We start from the raw sequence: 23,688 nt of genomic DNA, 5'->3' as shown, positions 1-23,688 counted from the left end.
AGATCAGGAACAGACAGGGATGTCTGCTCTCACCGCTGTTGTTTAACATAGTGTTGGAAGTTCTAGCATCAGCAATCAGACAACAAAAGGAAATCAAAGGCATCAAAATTGGCAAAGATGAAGTCAAGCTTTCACTTTTTGCAGATGACATGATATTATACATGGAAAATCCGATAGACTCCACCAAAAGTCTGCTAGAACTGATACATGAATTCAGCAAAGTTGCAGGATACAAAATCAATGCACAGAAATCAGTTGTATTCTTATACACTAATAATGAAGCAACAGAAAGACAAATAAAGAAACTGATCCCGTTCACAATTGTACCAAGAAACATAAAATACTTAGGGATAAATCTAACCAAAGATGTAAAAGATCTGTATGCTGAAAACTATAGAAAGCTTATGAAGGAAATTGAAGAAGATATAACGAAATGGGAAAACATTCTGTGCTCATGGATTGGAAGAATAAATATTGTCAAAATGTCAATATTACCCAAAGCTATCTACACATTCAATGCAATCCCAAACAAAACTGCACCAGCATTCTTCTCGAAGCTAGAACAAGCAATCCTAAAGTTTGTATGGAACCACAAAAGGCCCCGAATAGCCAAAGTAATTTTGAAGAAGAAGACCAAAGCAGGAGGCATCACAATCCGACTTTAGCCTCTACTACAAAGCTGTAATCATCAAGACAGCATGGAATTGGCACAAAAACAGACACATAGACCAATGGAATAGAATAGAAACTCCAGAACTAGACCCACAAAAGTATGGCCAACTCATCTTTGACAAAGCAGGAAAGAATATCCAATGGAAAAAAAGACAGTCTCTTTAACAAATGGTGCTGGGAGAACTGGACAGCAACATGCAGAAGAATGAAACTAGACCACTTTCTTACACCATTCACAAAAATAAACTCAAAATGGATAAAGGACCTGAATGTGAGACAGGAAACCATCAAAACCTTAGAGGAGAAAGCAGGAAAAGACCTCTCTGATCTCAGCCGCAGCAATTTCTTAATTGACACATCCCCAAAGGCAAGGGAACTAAAAGCAAAAATGAACTATTGGGACCTCATGAAGATAAAAACTTCTGCACAGCAAAGGAAACAATTAACAAAACTAAAAGACAACCAACGGAATGGGAAAAGATATTTGCAAATCACATATCAGACAAACGGCTAGTATGCAAAATCTATAAAGAACTCACCAAACTCCACACCCGAAAAACAAATAATCCAGTGAAGAAATGGGCAGAAAACATGAATAGACACTTCTCTAAAGAAGACATCCAGATGACCAATAGGCACATGAAAAGATGCTCGACGTCACTCCTCATCAGGGAAATACAAATCAAAACCACACTCAGATATCACCTCACGACAGTCAGAGTGGCTAAAATGAAGAAATCAGGAGACTATAGATGCTGGAGAGGATGTGGAGAAATGGGAACCCTCTTGCACTGTTGGTGGGAATGCAAATTGGTGCAGCTGCTCTGGATAACAGTGTGGAAGTTCCTCAAAAAATTAAAAATAGATCTACCCTGTGACCCAGCAATAGCACTGCTAGGAATTTATCCAAGGGATACAGGAGTACTGATGCATAGGGGCACTTGTACCCCAATGTTTATAGCAGCACTTTCAACAATAGCCAAATTATGGAAAGAGACTCAATGTCCATCAACTAACAAATGGATAAAGAAATTGTGGTTTATATACACAATGGAGTACTACGTGGCAATGAGAGAGAATGAAATATGGCCTTTTGTAGCAACGTGGATGGAACTGGAGAGTGTGATGCTAAGTGAAATAAGTCATACAGAGAAAGACAGATACCATATGGTTTCACTCTTATGTGGATCCTGAGGAACTTAACAGAAGTCCATGGGGGAGGAGAAGAAAAAAAAGAGGTTAGAGAGGGAGAGAGCCAAAGCATAAGAGACTCTTAAAAACTAAGAACAAACTGAGGGTTGATGGGTGGTGGGAAGGAGGGGAGAGGGGGTGATGGGTATTGAGGAGGGCACCTTTTGGAATGAGCACTGGGTGTTGTATGGAAACCAATTTGACAATAAATTTCATATTTAAAAAAAATTACAAAGAGATTTCACCACTGGTGAAAAGAGACTGGGAAAAAAGTGAAAGGGAATATACTATCGGGGACTATCTCATGCATTTGACAAGTATTAAGGAAAAAGTATAACAACTGTGATACTGAATGTGTGTTACTAAGTACTATTGATCCATTTAAAGTAAAAATGACAAGATGGGTTTAGTAATTAGCAATGTAAAGTACAAGGGGTCCAAAGGGCCCCTTTGACTTAATTATAGAGATTCCCCCATCTCCTGCAGTTGGAGAACAGACACAACTAAATATTAAGCAAAGGATATTATTATAAGAGTAGCAGAACCTCAGAGATGGCTCTATTTTCAGCTTCAGTAAGTCTCTTATGCCAAAGCCAGGGCTCTAATAGAAAGGGGCTACAATAGTGATATTGAGATAATAGATACACTTGAAGTGACCCCCTTCCCTTTTGTTGAAAGATAAAGCCTTGCCCCCTTATACAGAAGTCTCGAATGAGCCAGGTGACTTGTAACCCAATGCTTGTCCTCCTCAGGATTTCTCCACCTCTCCTCCTGGTTACTGGACTCATACTCGGAGTCAAATCTCAGCATTACCTCGATCTGCAAAGGGGTAAGAGTGAATATAAGTATATGAGCTTCAGGATACGGCTAATATACTGTGAAGAACCAAGCGATTCTATCTAGGAATGAATTCTGAGAGTACTAGGAGGTGAAGATATGTAACTGGATAAGGAAGAGCTTGTTAATATGGGACCACTGTTGTGACACAGGATAACCCCCTGGCAAGAGCCCCAGGACAGGATTCTAACATGCTGCAGCAATGGCTTTGGAAGCTTGGAAAAAGCAGAAGTACAGAGGCCAAAACTGCCATAGCTGCCCATGGAGGGAAAAAGAAAAAATCAGAAGGCTCAGAAAGTGAGCCTTTAAAAAGAAATCTACTATATAAGACAAAAACAAAAAGCATCTGCTAACTACATTTTTCAGGAGGATCTCAAGTGCATTCCATTCTATTTACAAAGGTGATAAGGAATGTAGAGGAGAGGGGTGCCAGCATCAATTAGAAGTCTGGGGTGCCTGGGCCAAGTAAGCAGTACTGACACCAGGAGCTATCATCACAAACTGGTATCTCTCATAGCAATGGGTATGATAAGATGCTGGGAAAAGCGGCCAGGTGGCAGCACTTAGCTATCAGAAGCAAGGTGGGCATAATTACAGTGGGCAAGACACGCAGAGTGGCAGCTGGAAGGCCTCACCTAGGGAGATGAATGGAGATGGTTAATAGAATATGGTGTCCTCAGGAGCATGATAAACAACCAAGAAGGTTATTTTTTAATATGAAGAATAAAAAGAAACCAAGAACAGCTGGGCAGAAAGCTGAGGCCAGCTGTCCACTAGAAAGCCATAATCCCCGGCTAGATTCTGGGAAGATGGCGGCATAGGAGGACGCTGGGCTCACCGCGCGTCCTGCTGATCACTTAGATTCCACCTACACCTGCCTAAATAACCCAGAAAACCGCCAGAGGATTAGCAGAACAGAGTCACCGGACCCAAGTGCAGACGAGAGGCCCACGGAAGAGGGTAGGAAGGGCGGCGAGGCGGTGCGCGCTCCACGGACTGGCGGGAGGGAGCCGGGGCGGAGGGGCGGCTCGCCGGCCAAGCAGAGCCCCCGAGTCCGGCTTGCAAAAGCGGAGGGGCCTGACGGACTGTGTTCCGACAGCAAGCGCGACTTAGCGTCTGGGAGGTCATAAGTTAACAGCTCTGCTCGGAAAGCGGGAAGGCTGGAGGACAAAGGGAGGGTGAGCTGCGGAGCCCCCGGACGACAGAGCTCAGTTTGGCGGGGAACAAAGGCGCTCGCCAGCGCCATCTCCCCCGCCCATCCCCCAGCCAAAATCCCAAAGGGAACCGGCTCCGGCCAGGGAAATTGCTCGCTCCGCGCGAACACCCAACTCTGTGCTTCTGCGGAGCCAAACCTCCGGCAGCGATCTGACTCCCTCCGGCTGCCACAGGGCCCCTCCTGAAGTGGATCACCTAAGAAGAAGCGAGCTAAGCCTGCCCCCCCTGCCGCCGTGCACCTTGCCTTCCCACCCCAGCTAATACGCCAGATCCCCAGCATCACAAGCCTGGCAGTGTGCAAGTAGCCCAGATGGGCCACGCCACCCCACAGTGAATCCCGCCCCTAGGAGAGGGGAAGAGAAGGCACACACCAGTCTGACTGTGGCCCCAGCGGTGGGCTGGGGGCAGACATCAGGTCGGACTGCGGCCCCGCCCACCAACGCCAGTTATACACCACAGCACAGGGGAAGTGCCCTGCAGGCCCTCACCACACCAGGGACTATCCAAAATGACCAAGCGGAAGAATTCCCCTCAGAAGAATCCCCAGGAAATAACAACAGCTAATGAGCTGATCAAAAAGGATTTAAATAATATAACAGAAAGTGAATTTAGAATAATAGTCATAAAATTAATCGCTGGGCTGGAAAACAGCATACAGGACAGCAGAGAATCTCTTGCTACAGACATCAGGGGACTAAGGAACAGTCACGAGGAGCTGAAAAACGCTTTAAAGGAAATGGAAAACAAAATGCAAACCACCACGGCTCGGATGGAAGAGGCAGAGGAGAGAATAGGTGAACTAGAAGATAAAGTTATGGAAAAAGAGGAAGCTGAGAAAAAGAGAGATAAAAAAATCCAGGAGTATGAGGGGAAAATTAGAGAACTAAGTGATACACTAAAAAGAAATAATATACGCATAATTGGTATCCCAGAGGAGGAAGAGAGAGGGAAAGGTGCTGAAGGGGTACTTGAAGAAATTATAGCTGAGAACTTCCCTGAACTGGGGAAGGAAAAAGGCATTGAAATCCAAGAGGCACAGAGAACTCCCTTCAGACGTAACTTGAATCGATCTTCTGCACGACATATCATAGTGAAACTGGCAAAATACAAGGATAAAGAGAAAATTCTGAAAGCAGCAAGGGGTAAACGTGCCCTCACATATAAAGGGAGACCTATAAGACTCGTGACTGATCTCTCTTTTGAAACTTGGCAGGCCAGAAAGAATTGGCACGAGATTTTCAGGGTGCTAGACAGCAAAAATATGCAGCCGAGAATCCTTTATCCAGCAAGTCTGTCATTTAGAATAGAAGGAGAGATAAAGGTCTTCCCAAACAAACAAAAACTGAAGGAATTTGTCACCACTAAACCAGCCCTACAAGAGATCCTAAGGGGGACCCTGTGAGACAAAGTACCAGAGACATCACTACAAGCATAAATCATACAGACATCACAATGACTCTAAACCCGTATCTTTCTATAATAACACTGAATGTAAATGGATTAAATGCGCCAACCAAAAGACATAGGGTATCAGAATGGATAAAAAAACAAGACCCATCTATTTGCTGTCTACAAGAGACTCATTTTAGACCTGAGGACACCTTTAGATTCAGAGTGAGGGGATGGAGAACTATTTATCATGCTACTGGAAGCCAGAAGAAAGCTGGAGTAGCCATACTTATATCAGACAAACTAGACTTTAAATTAAAGGCTGTAACAAGAGATGAAGAAGGACATTATATAATAGTTACAGGGTCTATCCATCAGGAAGAGCTAACAATTATAAATGTCTATGCACCGAATACCGGAGCCCCCAAATATATAAAACAATTACTCATAAACAGAAGCAACCTTATTGATAAGAATGTGGTAATTGCTGGGGACTTTAACACCCCACTTACAGAAATGGATAGATCATCTAGACACACGGTCAATAAAGAAACAAGGGCCCTGAATGAGACACTGGATCAGATGGACTTGACAGATATATTTAGAACTCTGCATCCCAAAGCAACAGAATATACTTTCTTCTCGAGTGCACATGGAACATTCTCCAAGATAGATCATATACTGGGTCACAAAACAGCCCTTCATAAGTTTACAAGAATTGAAATCATACCATGCATACTTTCAGACCACAATGCTATGAAGCTTGAAATCAACCACAGGAAAAAGTCTGGAAAACCTCCAAAAACATGGAGGTTAAAGAACACCCTACTAACGAATGAGTGGGTCAACCAGGCAATTAGAGAAGAAATCAAAAAATATATGGAAACAAACGAAAATGAAAATACAACAATCCAAACGCTTTGGGACGCAGCGAAGGCAGTCCTGAGAGGAAAATACATTGCAATCCAGGCCTATCTCAAGAAACAAGAAAAATCCCAAATACAAAATCTAACAGCACACCTAAAGGAAATAGAAGCAGAACAGCAAAGGCAGCCTAAACCCAGCAGAAGAAGAGAAATAATAAAGATCAGAGCAGAAATAAACAATATAGAATCTAAAAAAACTGTAGAGCAGATCAACGAAACCAAGAGTTGGTTTTTTGAAAAAATAAACAAAATTGACAAACCTCTAGCCAGGCTTCTCAAAAAGAAAAGGGAGATGACCCAAATAGATAAAATCATGAATGAAAATGGAATTATTACAACCAATCCCTCAGAGATACAAACAATTATCAGGGAATACTATGAAAAATTATATGCCAACAAATTGGACAACCTGGAAGAAATGGACAAATTCCTGAACACCCACACTCTTCCAAAACTCAATCAGGAGGAAATAGAAAGCTTGAACAGACCCATAACCAGCGAAGAAATTGAATCGGTTATCAAAAATCTCCCAACAAATAAGAGTCCAGGACCAGATGGCTTCCCAGGGGAGTTCTACCAGACGTTTAAAGCAGAGATAATACCTATCCTTCTCAAGCTATTCCAAGAAATAGAAAGGGAAGGAAAACTTCCAGACTCATTCTATGAAGCCAGTATTACTTTGATTCCTAAACCAGACAGAGACCCAGTAAAAAAAGAGAACTACAGGCCAATATCCCTGATGAATATGGATGCCAAAATTCTCAATAAGATACTAGCAAATCGAATTCAACAGCATATAAAAAGAATTATTCACCATGATCAAGTGGGATTCATTCCTGGGATGCAGGGCTGGTTCAACATTCGCAAATCAATCAACGTGATACATCACATTAACAAAAAAAAAGAGAAGAACCATATGATCCTGTCAATCGATGCAGAAAAGGCCTTTGACAAAATCCAGCACCCTTTCTTAATAAAAACCCTTGAGAAAGTCGGGATAGAAGGAACATACTTAAAGATCATAAAAGCCATTTATGAAAAGCCCACAGCTAACATCATCCTCAACGGGGAAAAACTGAGAGCTTTTTCCCTGAGATCAGGAACACGACAGGGATGCCCACTCTCACCGTTGTTGTTTAACATAGTGCTGGAAGTTCTAGCATCAGCAATCAGACAACAAAAGGAAATCAAAGGCATCAAAATTGGCAAAGATGAAGTCAAGCTTTCGCTTTTTGCAGATGACATGATATTATACATGGAAAATCCGATAGACTCCACCAAAAGTCTGCTAGAACTGATACATGAATTCAGCAAAGTTGCAGGATACAAAATCAATGTACAGAAATCAGTTGCATTCTTATACACTAACAATGAAGCAACAGAAAGACAAATAAAGAAACTGATCCCATTCACAATTGCACCAAGAAGCATAAAATACCTAGGAATAAATCTAACCAAAGATGTAAAGGATCTGTATGCTGAAAACTATAGAAAGCTTATGAAGGTAATTGAAGAAGATTTAAAGAAATGGAAAGACATTCCCTGCTCATGGATTGGAAAAATAAATATTGTCAAAATGTCAATACTACCCAAAGCTATCTACACATTCAATGCAATCCCAATCAAAATTGCACCAGCATTCTTCTCGAAACTAGAACAAGCAATCCTAAAATTCATATGGAACCACAAAAGGCCCCGAATAGCCAAAGGAATTTTGAAGAAGAAGACCAAAGCAGGAGGCATCACAATCCCAGACTTCAGCCTCTACTACAAAGCTGTCATCATCAAGACAGCATGGTATTGGCACAAAAACAGACACACAGACCAATGGAATAGAATAGAAACCCCAGAACTAGACCCACAAACATATGGCCAACTCATCTTTGACAAAGCAGGAAAGAACATCCAATGGAAAAAAGACAGCCTCTTTAACAAATGGTGCTGGGAGAACTGGACAGCAACATGCAGAAGGTTGAAACTAGACCACTTTCTCACACCATTTACAAAAATAAACTCAAAATGGATAAAGGACCTAAATGTGAGACAGGAAACCATCAGAACCTTAGAGGAGAAAGCAGGAAAAGACCTCTCTGACCTCAGCCGTAGCAATCTCTTACTCGACACATCCCCAAAGGCAAGGGAATTAAAAGCAAAAGTGAATTACTGGGACCTTATGAAGATAAAAAGCTTCTGCACAGCAAAGGAAACAACCAACAAAACTAAAAGGCAACCAACGGAATGGGAAAAGATATTTGCAAATGACATATCGGACAAAGGGCTAGTATCTAAAATCTATAAAGAGCTCACCAAACTCCACACACGAAAAACAAATAACCCAGTGAAGAAATGGGCAGAAAACATGAATAGACACTTCTCTAAAGAAGACATCCAGATGGCCAACAGGCACATGAAAAGATGTTCAGCGTCGCTCCTTATCAGGGAAATACAAATCAAAACCACACTCAGGTATCACCTCACGCCAGTCAGAGTGGCCAAAATGAACAAATCAGGAGACTATAGATGCTGGAGAGGATGTGGAGAAACGGGAACCCTCTTGCACTGTTGGTGGGAATGCAAATTGGTGCAGCCGCTCTGGAAAGCAGTGTGGAGGTTCCTCAGAAAATTAAAAATAGACCTACCCTATGACCCAGCAATAGCACTGCTAGGAATCTACCCAAGGGATACAGGAGTACTGATGCATAGGGGCACTTGTACCCCAATGTTCATAGCAGCACTCTCAACAATAGCCAAATTATGGAAAGAGCCTAAATGTCCATCAACTGATGAATGGATAAAGAAATTGTGGTTTATATACACAATGGAATACTACGTGGCAATGAGAAAAAATGAAATCTGGCCTTTTGTAGCAACGTGGATGGAACTGGAGAGTGTGATGCTAAGTGAAATAAGCCATACAGAGAAAGACAGATACCATATGGTTTCACTCTTATGTGGATCCTGAGAAACTTAACAGGAACCCATGGGGGAGGGGAAGGAAAAAAAAAAAAAAAGGACGTTAGAGTGGGAGAGAGCCAAAGCATAAGAGACTGTTAAAAACTGAGAACAAATTGAGGGTTGATGGGGGGTGGGAGGGAGGGGCGGGTGGGTGATGGGTATTGAGGAGGGCACCTTTTGGGATGAGCACTGGGTGTTGTATGGAAACCAATTTGTCAATAAACTTCATATAAAAAAAAAAAAAAAAAAAAAAAAAAAAAGAAAGCCATAATCCCCTGCACCATTTCTAGCCCTGAGCAGTCCTAAGACCCAGAGCCAATCAATTGAAAATATGGCTGCATCCCAAGGAGGAAAGACTCTACAACAACATGGCAAAAGTATGTCATAGTGATTTTCCCCAAAGGCCCTAGGACTTTTTATTTAGCCATACACTAGAGAAAGGAGAATAGCAGATCTTTTGAGAGTTGTTGGACACAGCACTTGAGTTGATGCTACTACAGTTAGAATAGAGATGTGTGGGTATCAAGTCAGATGATGAAGAGAGTCCTGGCTTGTGAATCACTGGCAGAATCTTCATGTTGGCCCTTTGACTTGTAGATTCTTGTGTAGCTCTGAGTTTTGTACAGTTCTCAAATGTATTACAGACTAAAAATAAAAGGAATGGGGAGTACCCAAAATGTAATACAACAGAAACAAATATTTGAAATGTACAGCATATCCACACTGAAGAAGACAAAGGAAGGGTTCAAGTAATTTTTGCACATAAAAATGGACAAGATGATATTCTGTGTCTCTTAATACAATGTGGCAAGAAGGACACATCTCTTCTCTGGTGTTCCTATCAAAAAAAAATAAAAATAAAAAAAATAAAAATAAACCTAATCACAAGAAAATATTCGATGACCCAATTGGTTTATATATTCAAAAACATCAAGATCATGAAAGATAAAGTAAGTATTGAACTTTTTAATGTCATCTGGATTAGATTCTGGACCAGGAAAAAAAACAAAATTGTTATTAAGGACACTACTGAGACATATGGTGAAATTTAAATAAGCCTCTGATAAAAGCACTCTGCCAATGTCAATTTCCTGATTTTGATAATTGTACTGTAATTACAATACATGTATTGAGTGAATTGAGTATTTAGAGGTAGGGGGCATTATTTCTGAGAGAAAGAAATTATGGTAAAATATTTGGGTAATCCGGGTAAAGGTATGGGGATTTATACTAATTTTTCAACTTTTCTGTAAGTCTGAAATTATTTCATAATAAAAACTTAAATACACGCAAAAGTTCTAATTCCTTAAAGGAATATAGTTTTTAATTCAGAGTGGCATTTATACTTCCATGAGTATTTTGTTTTCAGTGCTGAACGGTATCTGATTGTGTCATAATTATACTGAAAAGTCTTTCAAATTCTCTATTGAAATGACTTAGCATCCCAAGGGGAAAAGAAAGTATAGAAAACAGGAAGAATAATTTCATTATATTTGCCCCTTTGCTTTAAGCACGTCTGATAAAGGACACAGACCAATGAAACAAACCCTAGGTATTCCTGTGCTTTTCATGGGGTCTCTAGTACCCATTCTGATTTGATTCTATGTTTAGCCTTTGACTCTTGTATCCAAATTCCATACAGGCTTTATTTACTATTCCTTACATTTAGTGTTTTTGTTCCCATTCATTCACTCAACAAATACTTTCTGCCCACACAGTAGGTGCCAAACACCTGGAATAGAGTCTTAAAAGATTGACACACAGTTCTCAAACTTCCCTGTATGTGACTTTAATTTCTCTCCAAAACCACAGGTGTACCGTCAGTTCTCTTGAGGTGTTCTAATTTGAGTATCTTAAGGAGGATACTCTGCTTTAATTAACTCTTCAGAGCCCAACTCTATCCTCACTGATCGTATCTGGTAGAATCAGTCCAGTGATCTAAAAAGGAGAGGTATGAATAAAATAAGGTTGGGTGATTATTTCAATGAGATATCCATCTCCCCACTAATCTGCCTGACATGCTACTTAACAAATTTAAGTAATCAGAGAAAATATTTATGGTGTATGAATGCATGGCAACCCATGCTAGTAGAAAACAATTTCAAGCTAAAATCTACACAAGCTAGTGTATTTTAAAGTGAAGAGTCAAATAGGTGTAAAACACTAAGGAAATATAAAACAGCAAAAAATATTTATTTTCAACTTCATAATATTGGAAACTAATATTGGTCATGTCCCTAGGTTTCCTTTGGGCAATTAGGAGGAATTTAAGCGATTTAAGATTGAGGATGTGTGGTGAATGAAAAGAAATGGTTTTACTCCATTCAGTTATGACCTTCCCAAGATAGTTTTAACTTATCGCTCTGCCCAACAGAAGAATATTGATCCCCAAACACTAATGTTTTTTCATATTGTATATATGTAGTTCCGAAACCCGTCTTATTCTAAAATAGATTATTCCATCTTCCTTACACTGAAGAGTAACGCTGAAGAGTAACAAGGTCTTATAAATGAATTTTAAAAAATAAAACAAAAATTGAGTTTTAAATTATATAATTGCCAGAGTTGAAAAATAGTTGGATTATCGATTAACCACCCAAGTTGTAAAAAGCACAGTCATTTCTTTTCCCAAGAATCATAAATTAAAAGAGTTTCAGTTAATGCTAAAATAATGACAACAAACTTTGATATCATCAGCAGCACCTCGTCATTCTGTAGCATTGCAAGACCCAATAGGTTTCCTGTATTTTATGAAACAACATGTCTAGATCCTCTCTCCTAACCACCTGACTCTGCAATTGTTATAGAAACAAATCAGTAAAAATATCTCTAACCCAACTGACAGCAAGTTATGTTCCCTAGATTCTTAAGTAAATTATATTTTTGGTTAATTCAGATGAAAAAAGAAACATAGGGCTAAATTCAAGAAAACTGGCATTTTTCTGGCATTTGGGGATTTTACCACTGCTGCCTTTGACAAATTCATAAAACCCTGCTTTTTAAGCAGGATTACGGATGCAAACAACTTGTATTCATTCCCCTGGTATTGAATTCAAATGGTTAGTATAGAAAGAAACTCTAACAACAAATTCACACATTATTCTCACAGGACCAAGGACTCATAAAGTCACCATGTCTAGGAGACTTAATTCAAACCTCTCAAACTCTTTTTCTTGAATCCTAATATTAGCTCTTGTCAAGCTTTATTTCTCCAGAGACTTAAATTATTGTGACCATGTCTCATTCTGACTTTCTGATTTTGCAAAATTCTTGATCTCTTAACCTTGGGTTACCTCAAGGTGCAGTCACTGGATTTCTTCTTTCTCTACATACATTCCCTTGGGACCTCATACAGTTTTGAAGCTTTAAATATCATCTGCATACCCATGCCCCTGAATTTATGTCTCTATTGCATTCCTCTCCCCAAACTCTAGGCTCATTTATCCAATGCCCACTCGACATCTCCACTTGAATACTTCACGATTATCTCCAAGTGAACATAGCTGAGATCCTATTCATAAACTGTACCCTCAAACCTGCTGTAGCCTCATTCTTCCATATTTCATTTTAATAATAATTCAAGCCAAGCCTCTTTCAGAATACAAATTTTAGGGTGATCTTGAATCTACTTTCTCCCACTTTTCATCCCATCTATTAAGATCACATGCGTGATCTCACTTCAAAACATATATATTCAAGACAAACACCACAACCATAATTGTTGCAGACAATCCAATTTATGATAGCAGTAAAAAGAATAAAATACTCTCTCAATGAAGTGATAGATCTATACACTTAAAACAATAAAACACTGATGAAAGACACTGAAAACACAAATAAATGGAAAGATATCCTGTGTTTATAGATTGGAAAAAATGGTATTGTTAAAATGTCCACTCTACCCAAAGCCATCTAAGATTCCTTTAGATGGTATTGTTTACAGAAATAGAAAAAAAAAATTCCACAATTTATATGGAAGAGCAAATATAGAGAGTCCCATCTTACAGAAAATAGGCTCTCCAGCAGAAACCACCACAGGAACCAGTGCCTGGCAAGAAAAATCTGAACTTAATTGACAAATTGCTGGAAGCTCAATGTGGACAAGTCTGAAAGTTAAAACCTCCATAGGGACCCAGTCGTGGGGGGGGGGGGGGGGGCACAATATTGTAAACTTTACCTCTAGAAGTTTGACAAGGTACCACAGTAAATACCAGAGAAAACAATGCTTCCAAAGGGGAAAGAGGGAAATGCAGTCATTTTTAAATACATCAGAACATTGTTCTTTTTCTTAATTTTTCTTTAATGTTTATTTCATTTTTGAGACAGAGAAAGACAGGGCATGAGCAGGGGAGGGGCAGAAAGAGGTGGAAACACAGAACGGAAGCAGGCTCCAAGTTCTGAGCTGTCAGCACAGAGTGGACTTGGGGCTCGAACTCACAAACCGGGAGATCATGACCTGAGCCGAAGTCGGACGCTTAACCGACTGAGCCACCCACGCGCTCCCTCCCCCCGCCTTTTTTAAAGTTGATTTATTTATTTGAGACAGAAAGAGACACCGTGAGTGGTGGAGGGGCAGAGGGAGAGGGAGAGAGAGAGAATCCCTAGCAAGCTCCACACTTATAGTGCAGAGCCCAATGCCGGCCTCAAACTCACAAAAACATGAGATTGTGACCTGAGCTGAAACCAAGAGCAGGATGCATAACTGGCCACCCAGACACCCTCACTCTTTCTTCTTAAATAAGAACTAACCTCAGGGGAAACTAATTAACCATACTATCATTGTAACTATGTTAACCTGTTGCACTTTAATCAGAGCCTAACTGAAATGGGGGAAGGAAAATATTCCACTCCAGGACTCTGGTCTTTCGTGTGGGAAAAGGAAAATACTGAACTCCAGCCCATTGTAGCCATCCTGTCTCACCTATGGATGGGGCAAAAAAAAAAAAAAAACTAAGAAACACTTGTGAAGTTCACAGTCCAGAAGCCATATACTCATTAAAGACTGGGACCTAAACAGAGGACTATAGATCACTTCCTCTCCGTATTTCTCACTGCATTACTCAAGGCCTAGTAGAGCAGTTCCTTTTGGCCAGTGCATCACATATGACTATTGTAAGGTTAGAAAACATTTCTCTTCTTTCCTTCTAGGTTCTTTGGCTGCTTTAATGATTAAATTGACAGAAGAGAAATTAACAGGAGAAAAACTAATTTAATTTCATATGTACAAGAACCCCAAAATATGAGTCTGAAAGAACCGACCAAAGCAGGCAGACTTCATGCCTTTTAGACTAGGAAATAATTATTTGTGAATATCTAACAAAATAAAGAGGTTTGGGCTTGGGGTAGCAAATTAATGAAAAGTAAATTCTGTTTATCCAGCCTTCTCAGCCTTGAATTTCCCCTCTCTGTGGTTCTAAGAATGCCTTCTACCCTCCTGGTATGGGAAAATATGTTCACGTGGGAGATTTATTTCCCATTTTCAGGGGGACAAAGAAGCGTCAGAGTGTCCTTCTTGCACCAGCTGTTTCTTAAGCCAGTTTAATTCAAATGAATCAATATGTGCAAGTCGTATGTTTTGTGGTAGCATATTTTTCTCCCCCTCACTATCAACAGAAAAATCACAAGCATACCAAAAGGCAAGAAACACAATTTCAAGAGACAGCAAGCATCAGAACAGGATATGACAGGAATCTGAATTACCAAACTGGAAATTTAAAACAGCTATGATTAATATACTAAGGACTCTGGGGTGCCTGGGTGGCTCAGTCGGTTAAGCGGCCAACTTCGGCTCAGGTCATGATCTCGCGGTCCGTGAGTTCGAGCCCCGCGTCGGGCTCTGTGCTGACAGCTCAGAGCCTGGAGCCTGTTTCAGATTCTGTGTCTCCCTCTCTCTGACCCTCCCCCGTCCATGCTCTGTCTCTCTCTGTCTCAAAAATAAATAAATGTCAAAAAATTAAAAAAAAAATATATATATATATACTAAGGACTCCAATGGAAAAAGTACAGCACACAGGAATGCATGGGCAACGTAAGCAGAGAGATGGAAATCTTAAGAAAGAATGAAAAAGAAATGCTGGAGGTAAAAAATTCTGTAACAAAAATGAAAACTGTCCCTGATAGGCTCTTTAGTAAACCAAGCATGGCTGAGAAAAGAATCTCTGAGCTAGAGGATATAGCAATAGAATCCTCAAACACCCAAAAGCAAAGAGAACAAAGACAGAAGAAGGGAGAGAAGGAAGAAAGAGGAGAGGGGAAGAAGAGGAAGAAGAAGAAGAAGAGGGGAAAGAGGGGAAAAAGGGGAAGAGGAAGAGGAAGAAGAAGGAGGAAGAGGAAAAAGGAGGAGGAAGAGGAAGCTTGGAGAAGAGGTCTACAGACTATAGAACAATGAAAAGGGTAGTTTTCTACTCAAACTCCTTTGACAGTGTTGCCTAGGAAATCCTACATAACCTGACCCCATTACTGATCTGAATTTATCTCCCTCCCTCCACTCCATCTAGCCACTCTGATTCCCTGCTGCTCCTGGAGCACTTCCCGTCTAAGCACACTTCCTGTTCTCCTTGCCTAGGTGCTCTCCCCACAACAATTAGCATGGCTCATGCTCATACTCTTTTTTAAATCTTTTCTCAAACTTCACTTTCTTTGAGATGCCTAATCTGACTACACTATTTTAAAGTGCACCTTCTCTCTTTCCCATTTCTAATTATACATACTGTTTTATTTTTATCCATAGCATTACTTCATAAGTTAGTAATTACTTAGCATGTGTATTTCTTTTTGTCTTCCCATTAGAATATAAACTACTTTCATCTGTTTTATGCACTACTATGTATGTAGCACTTAGAAAAGTGCTTGACAAATAACAATAAATATTTGCTGCAGGAATAAATGTAAATATTTTTTTATGTGAAACATCCTTCTCATCCCTGTATCAGCCTCCTGGCAATTTATCCTCTTAACATAACTCTCATTCAAAAATGGGGATATGCAGCCAGTTTTACTCAGTTTAGGTCAGTAGAGAAGAGTTAAATTGCCACCCAGAAAAGAAAACATCTGTGCCTTGAAAATATCAGTATCCTCACTGCATGAGGTATTTCCCTTACTTGGGTCCTCCCCAAGCTCCAGCCATTCATCATCAATTTATTTCCTACTACAGTCACTGCCTTTCCTTCCATCTTCTCAGCTCTCTTCTCTTGCTGCTCTCCCAACTCCCATATTTCTGTTAACTTATGTAGTATTTTACTACCTCTTTAGGTACTGTCTTTCTCTAGATCATGCCTTCGGTGCCACTGTGTCCACAATTACAGAGGCTGGTCCAGAGATGTTCATAATCAAAGGTAGTTCTCTCCCCAGGAAGAATTCGGGTGCAAGCAGTTTAAAATAAGACCTGCTTTGCTACACAAGTTGACACCAGCAGTACAAGGAATTCTGGGAATGCTTTTTATTTCAGGTTTCTCTGGAGCACCAAAGTGTAGATATGGGCGGAAGAGATTTATCTTCCCAATGAATCAGGTTGTCAGAATTACTAAAAAAAAAAAAAAAAAAAATAAAAAATAAAAAACTCAATACAAGATGATGTCCCTCAAGTGTAGCCCATACCACACTGACCTTGAGAAGGGTTTATGGTATATGACTAGGATTTATCAGCTTTGTAAAGTATTTGCTTTTATTTTTTTTTAAGTTTACTTATTTATTTTTGAAAGACAGACAGGGAGAAAGAGAAAGACAGCATGAGTAGGGGAGGGACAGAGAGGGAAAGAGAGAATCCCAAGCAGGCTCCACATGGTCAGTGCAGAGCCCAAAGAACTTACGAACTGTGAGATGATGACCCGAGCAGAAACCAAGCGTCACATGATTAACTGACTGAGCCACCCAGGTGCCCAGGAAGGTATTTGCTTTTAAAAGAAAATACCAATTAATACAGATAATGATATTTTTTATTTTAAAAAACTATATGTTTTATTTTTGAGAGAGAGAGAGGAGAGAGCTAGTGGGGGAGGGGCAGAGAGAGAGGGAAACACAGAATCCAAAGCAAGTTCCAGGTTCTGAGCTGTCAGCACAGAGCCTGACACAGGGCTTGAACTCACAAACCGTGAGATCATGATCTGAGCCAAAGTCGAATGTTTAAATGACTCAGCCATCTAGGTGCCCCGATTATATTTTTTATTTTAAATTTAAATTAATCTTTTCTAATGAATTATTATTTAAAATTAAGTAAGTTAGGACTGGCTTATTTTTCTCGAGTTGTTAGACATTGTTTCCTTTGACAACTGGATATGGCCTTTCTTCCAGTTTTATCTGAGCCACAGCGCAGTCCACAAATTGAGGCATAGAGGCTTTTCTAAAAGATTTAACAGACACTTGAGATTACAAATCATTTATTATGAAACTTTTCACAGCATGCATTATCTTATTTGAAACATGATGTGGAATTGTTCTATTCAGGAAGATCAAATCTGTGGACACGTACCAAAAGAATAATGCTTAAGAAAGAAAGAAAAAAAACATAGCTTTTAAAGTTGTATCCATAAATGGTAACAATAACACATAGCCCCAGGGACCTCAGATTTAAATTAAGAATATTGCTTTCATTGCACTATGAACTATATATTTTTTTTTGTTCAAGCTGAGACATTCAGCAACTAACAATGTTACTGTTAAGCATACATTAAAAGGAAACTAGGGTATTTCTTTGTGTAGAAACACCAAAATGGGGAACATACTGTAATCATATTGCATTTCTTAATGGTACCATACAGAAATGGACAAAGAACAAAAGTAAGTGTAGATAAAACCGTTAGATATACCATAGAGCTATCTCGCACAAAAGGAATTTAATATAGAGACATCTTTGTAACAATCAACATTGCCTCAGGAAGATAACACCAAAAAAAAACCTGTTTTGTCTGCAGTAGAGGGAAGGAATCCTACAGAATTTAATAAATGCATTTCAAATTTCTTCACAAGCAAGGCAAAGTAGAAGTTAAGTTAAATTAATAAATGATGGGATGGTTAGCTAGAGAATTCTGTTCAAATGATGAGGTTGGCTATGTTGTGAATAGGCCAGACATGTGTTAGAAAACATAGCTTTTAAATATAGGCCTCTCTATAAAATTTTTTCAATTCATTCATGACACAGTTGACCTTAAGAGATCAGTATGCCCACTATCTTGTATTCATAAAGTGAATCTTGTACATTTTCTTAACCTTATTTACATTTGTGATTTTTAAAATACTTCAGAAAAGATGCTATCATGGTCTGCCATGGTTATAAATGACCTGAATACAGAATCACATTGCACTTCTTTCCAGACATGTTTCCTTTGAAACACAACCTAATTTTTCCTGGGCTCTGTGTCATTCTGTCATGCGTAAATATCTAATACGGCATGACAGACTCTGTTAATGGATCCTTTTGGCCTGCCATGACAAGAATAGCCATACGCCTCCCCATTCCAAGAGATGTGTTTTTATAATTGGAGGAGCATATATAGGTACTGGAATCAGACAAATCAGTGTGAACCCTACGGAACCTCTCTTAAGTTAGTCTATTAACCTCAATGATACCCCCTTCCCACCCCACCATTCCCTCTACTGTAAAATGGACAAAATGCCACCTACCACTCCTGCCTACTCTGAGGATTAACTGATGATACACAAAGGGCATATTGAAAGCATTCAGTAAATCTTTTTTCCTCTTTCTGGTCTTGTCCTGAGAAATACATAACATGAAATTAAGTATCATCCTGCCACAGTTGAAATAAATTCTCCGGTAGTAAACCTCATATGCTTGGTTTTATTTTCTACCTGAGAACTCCCCAAATTAAAAACAAACAAAAAAAAAAATGATTGACTTTTGAAAAAGAAACCAACCATCTTTAAAGTGTTTACCATCCAGAATGAAAAACATCACAGTTTATTTCTCCAGTATGTGACAGATGAGGGTGTTCCTGCTTCTGTGATGTTCAAACTTGGAGGCCACATCAAGCAATACAGGAATGCGCTCTTAACTTTGAAACAGGGCTGCCTATCCTGAGGAGCTCAGAGATACTTAGGAGGAGATAGTTTAAGATACCTTCTTTCCTCAGTATTGGCCAAAATCAGAAAGAAAATGTTCATGAAAAATGAAATATACTGTCTTTATTATCTTAAAATCACTTATCTGATTAAGATATTCAATCTGAATAAAGCAATTGGTCTCTGTGGATAAATGGGTAGTAGGTCCAAGCTTGCTATGGCATGATTATTATTTTTTTTTATATATATGAAATTTATTGACAAATTGGTTTCCATACAACACCCAGTGCTCATCCCAAAAGGTGCCCTCCTCAATACCCATCACCCACCCTCCCCTCCCTCCCACCCCTCATCAACCCTCAGTTTGTTCTCAGTTTTTAAGAGTCTCTTATGCTTTGGCTCTCTCCCACTCTAACCTCTTTTTTTTTTTTTTCCTTCCCCTCCCCCATGGGTTCCTGTTAAGTTTCTCAGGATCCACATAAGAGGCTATGGCATGATTATTACAAAAGGGGAGAATTGCATAGAAATCCTATTTACAGCAGAGGAAGGTGATATGGATGATGATCCTCCATACTTTTATAAATCCTCCTGTCCAAATGAATGGGACCAAATGAATGGGAAAGATCAGTGTATGCCTCACTCAGATGGGAGAAGTTTTATCGTCTTTGACAACATACATGAGTTCAATAAGAGTTCAAATAAGTACTTCTTCAACACCTACTATGAATCAGCATTATTCTAGGCACTTAGAATGTAGAGCTAATTGGCTATGGTCCTTGACCTTGAGGAGCTCATAGTCTAGTTGAAGAAAGGCTTAAGGCAGAAATGTCAAATTGTTGTTTCAATTACAGCCACATGATGCACATGTAGAAGGCTACTTCTACATCAAAAAAAAAAAAAAAAACACCTTAGTAATTTTTTGCTATTATTATACTAAAAGTGAATTTAAGTGAAAAAGCAACTGAAAAACACAAATACAAATACATTTCTATAGGAATATTATATTTTGTATTCCTCTATCCATAAGTATATCAATACTTAAGTATATCCATATCTCTTTCATACTCCATAAGTATATCAATACCTATTTCAAAAGATAATTACTATGTTTTAATAAAACAACCACAATAACATTGTCACATATAAAAATATTAACACATCTCTTAATATCACTCAGTGGCTACTAGTGTTCAAATTGCCAACTGTCCCATACATGTCTTTTTGTTGTTGTTTAAAATCAGGATCCAAATGAGGTCTGTTCATTTTAATTACTATTGTAATTAATTACTATTGTAAACTAAAGTCTCCTTAGTCTACAGATGTCCCCTCTTTCTTTCTTATCCCTCTCTTTACCTTGGTCATTTACTTGTTGAAAGACAAGGTTGTTTGTCCTGTATAGTTTTTCACACTCTGGGTCTTGCTTAATACATCCCTATGGCTCTGTGGTGTTATTCAGCAGAAATCTCCATATTCCCTGTAACTGGATCTAGAGATTAATCAGACTCAAGTTTTATTTATTGATTTTTTTTCTTTTTGGCAAATATTCTTCACAGATAGTGATGTGTCCCTTCATCAGAAGGTGTATATATCTGATTGTTTCTCTTTTTATGACATCAGTAGCCATCGCTAATGGGTGCCTAGATCCATTCATTCATTAGGGCTATGAAATGGTAATATTCTAATTATGTCATTCCTTCTTCCTTTATTATCTAGAATACGTCTATAAAAAGAAAACTCCCATCTACTATTTGGTTTCTCAGGGGAAGAGTATGTATAAAGAGTGAAGAAAAGTGCTTGTCACACTTTCACTCCATTTGGCAATTTTAAAATAAGTGGAATTATTACTAACCAATTTTACTTCCTTTTTAAATATCATTATTATCTCATGGGTTTTAATATATTTGATGTACTTTATCCTTTAGAGTTACTACACTTATTGGTGGTCAATTTGTCCCATTATTAGCCTTTGGAAGCTCTCTTAAATTCTTTCAATACGATCACAACAATCCACGATAGTCTCTTTGCAGTCTGATCATGACAAAATAATCCAGGCCCATCTTGTACATTCCATGTGCAGATGCCCAACCACCCCTGGTTCCTTTGAGTGAGAAACGGTATTTAGAAACCACAGTAGGTAAACTAAGGTTGCTCATTTCTACTGAGTCAATAATTGGTTCTAAACCTTTTCATGGTAAAGAAATGTTTTCCACAAGCATCAAATATACCAGGAATCTATATCCATAATGATACTTCTAAATCAGATTCAGAACTTAACTTCTTTTACTAAACATGCATTTCCCCTTTCTGTTAAGAAATTCAAATTTCCAATATTCCTGAGAGTCAAGGAATCCAGACCCGTTTTACTTTTGTAAAGAACTTTTCACAATGCTTTAGTTTCTTAATGTAATTTTAGTGGAACAGAATTTGCATGGCTCTAAATTCTACTATAATTAATAAAAATAACAATGAATATTTACTGAGCATTTGCTGTAGAATATTGTTTAAATCTTGCAACAACCCCATACAAAGGCATTATTATTCTCAGTTTATAGGTGAAAAATTTAAAGCTCATCTAAAGTTCAGAGATGTTGAGTAATTTACACAAGGTGACACAGTTATTAATGGGGATCCCAATCACTGATTGGTCTCACACTAACAACCCACAGTTAACCAATTATTAATGATCATGCTATCGTGCCTGTTTAATTAATAACATTCCCCTTCTGTTATAATTATCAGCGGAGCCAAGCCTATTAGCCGGAACCCTGGTAGCAGTTAGAGAAAGTAAGTGGTACATAAATAATTAAGGCCTTATGGCCTATTATTTCACATGTGCTTTTTAATTATATATGCATGTGTGTGTAACAGGCAGGGAATACCTTGGGAAAGTCAATAAAATTTAGCTTGGGATCACATGAGTTGTTTGACTGTAAATGCTTGGGGCGATATGAGAAACACCCCTGGTGATCTGATATGCTCCTGAGAGGAAACTTTTTAATGCTATCCCAGGCAGTGGTTTTAAAGCCAATTAGCAGGTTTATAAGCCCTATCTTTACATCTTTTGTTAAAAGTACAGCTACATTTTGTATTGCCAGGCATTGCTCAAATATTGGAATGCAGCAGTTTTATTTGGCTTTAAACTTTTGGGGGTGACACGGTGATATTCATTTTCAATTTTATTTTGAGATGTGTGCCGGAAGAAATGAGAAATGTTTAAAGTATTCTACTTGGATTATAAGAATAAGCATTTAGGTTGCATAAATATTATTTGTTCCCCTGCCATGCGATGCAAAAATGGGCACCCAGAACAGAGGCTATGATTCTTCCCCTTTCGTTAGCTTCAGGAAAGGTGTCACCATGCCCCAAATTGATCAGAAAGGGTTGGTTACAGCCACATCTCCGAAAGTGAAATTGTCAGCTCTTAAGACACTGAGAGGTCTGGCCATAGGTCCTTTTACAGACAGCCCCCAGAGTTGGGACCACATGAGGACTTTCCTGTCACCAGAGGGACAAGTTCCCAGTGGTGGACTGCTTACAGCACGTGCCTCCAGCATCCATTCTGAACAAATTACCTGCACCAGTTTAGGAGATCCTAGCAATCATAGAGGTGGTGTGAGTACAACTACTGGATACAGTTCTATGCCATCAGTAACACTATTTTATGTGAGTTTAAAGAAAAAAAGGGGGGCAACAAGTAAAGAAATAGAACTTCCTGGCACAGATTTCAGCAAGTATGCACTAACAATAACACGTTTATGTGTATTTTCATTATGAGAACAAAACAAAGTGGTCTACTGCTATGCCCATATGCTATTCTGTAGTAGAGTTCCACTAAGGAAGTAAAATACACCACCAGGTCCATTTTGTTATATTGTCACTTAAAAGAAAAGCAACAAATATGTGTTTGTATGTATTGGGGATGAGGAGGAAAGGATCAGTTAAAAAGGGAGCATTCAAATGCTAATATTATCCACACTTTGTTGCTTAGATTTCCTACCATTTCCTACCATACTTACTCCTTATTGACAACCTAATAAGACAGTTAATACAATTCCCCATTTTATAGATAATAATAGCAATATTAATAGGTGCTATAAATGTGCTATGCTTTTTGCACGCAGTACCTCATTTAAGCCTTACAACAATTTTTGTAAGGATGGAATTATAATGCCCAATTTAACAGATGAAAAATTGAGGTTCAGAAAGTACATTCATTACATTACTTGGTCAAAGAGACACAACTAGTTAGGGTTGGAGTTGGGAATTGGATAATCTATCTTAACTCTTAGAAACCCAGGCACTGGGTGCCTGGGTGGCTCAGTGTTAAGCTCAGGTCATGATCTCACCATTCGTGGGTTCGAACCCCACATCTGGCTCTGTGCTGACAGAGCAGAGCCCACTTCGTATCCTCTGTCTCCATCTCTCTCTGTCCCTCCTCTGCTTGTTCTCTCTCTCTCTCTCAAAAAAATAAAATTAAAATAAACATTTT

Source organism: Lynx rufus, unplaced genomic scaffold (genome assembly GCF_022079265.1).
Source record: "Lynx rufus isolate CCGP_SWC_20201006 ecotype Redwood Valley unplaced genomic scaffold, mLynRuf1.p SCAF_18, whole genome shotgun sequence".
NCBI classification, from domain to species: Eukaryota; Metazoa; Chordata; class Mammalia; order Carnivora; family Felidae; genus Lynx; species Lynx rufus.
The sequence above is the reverse complement of the archived record's forward strand: the minus strand, read 5'-3'. Positions refer to the sequence as shown.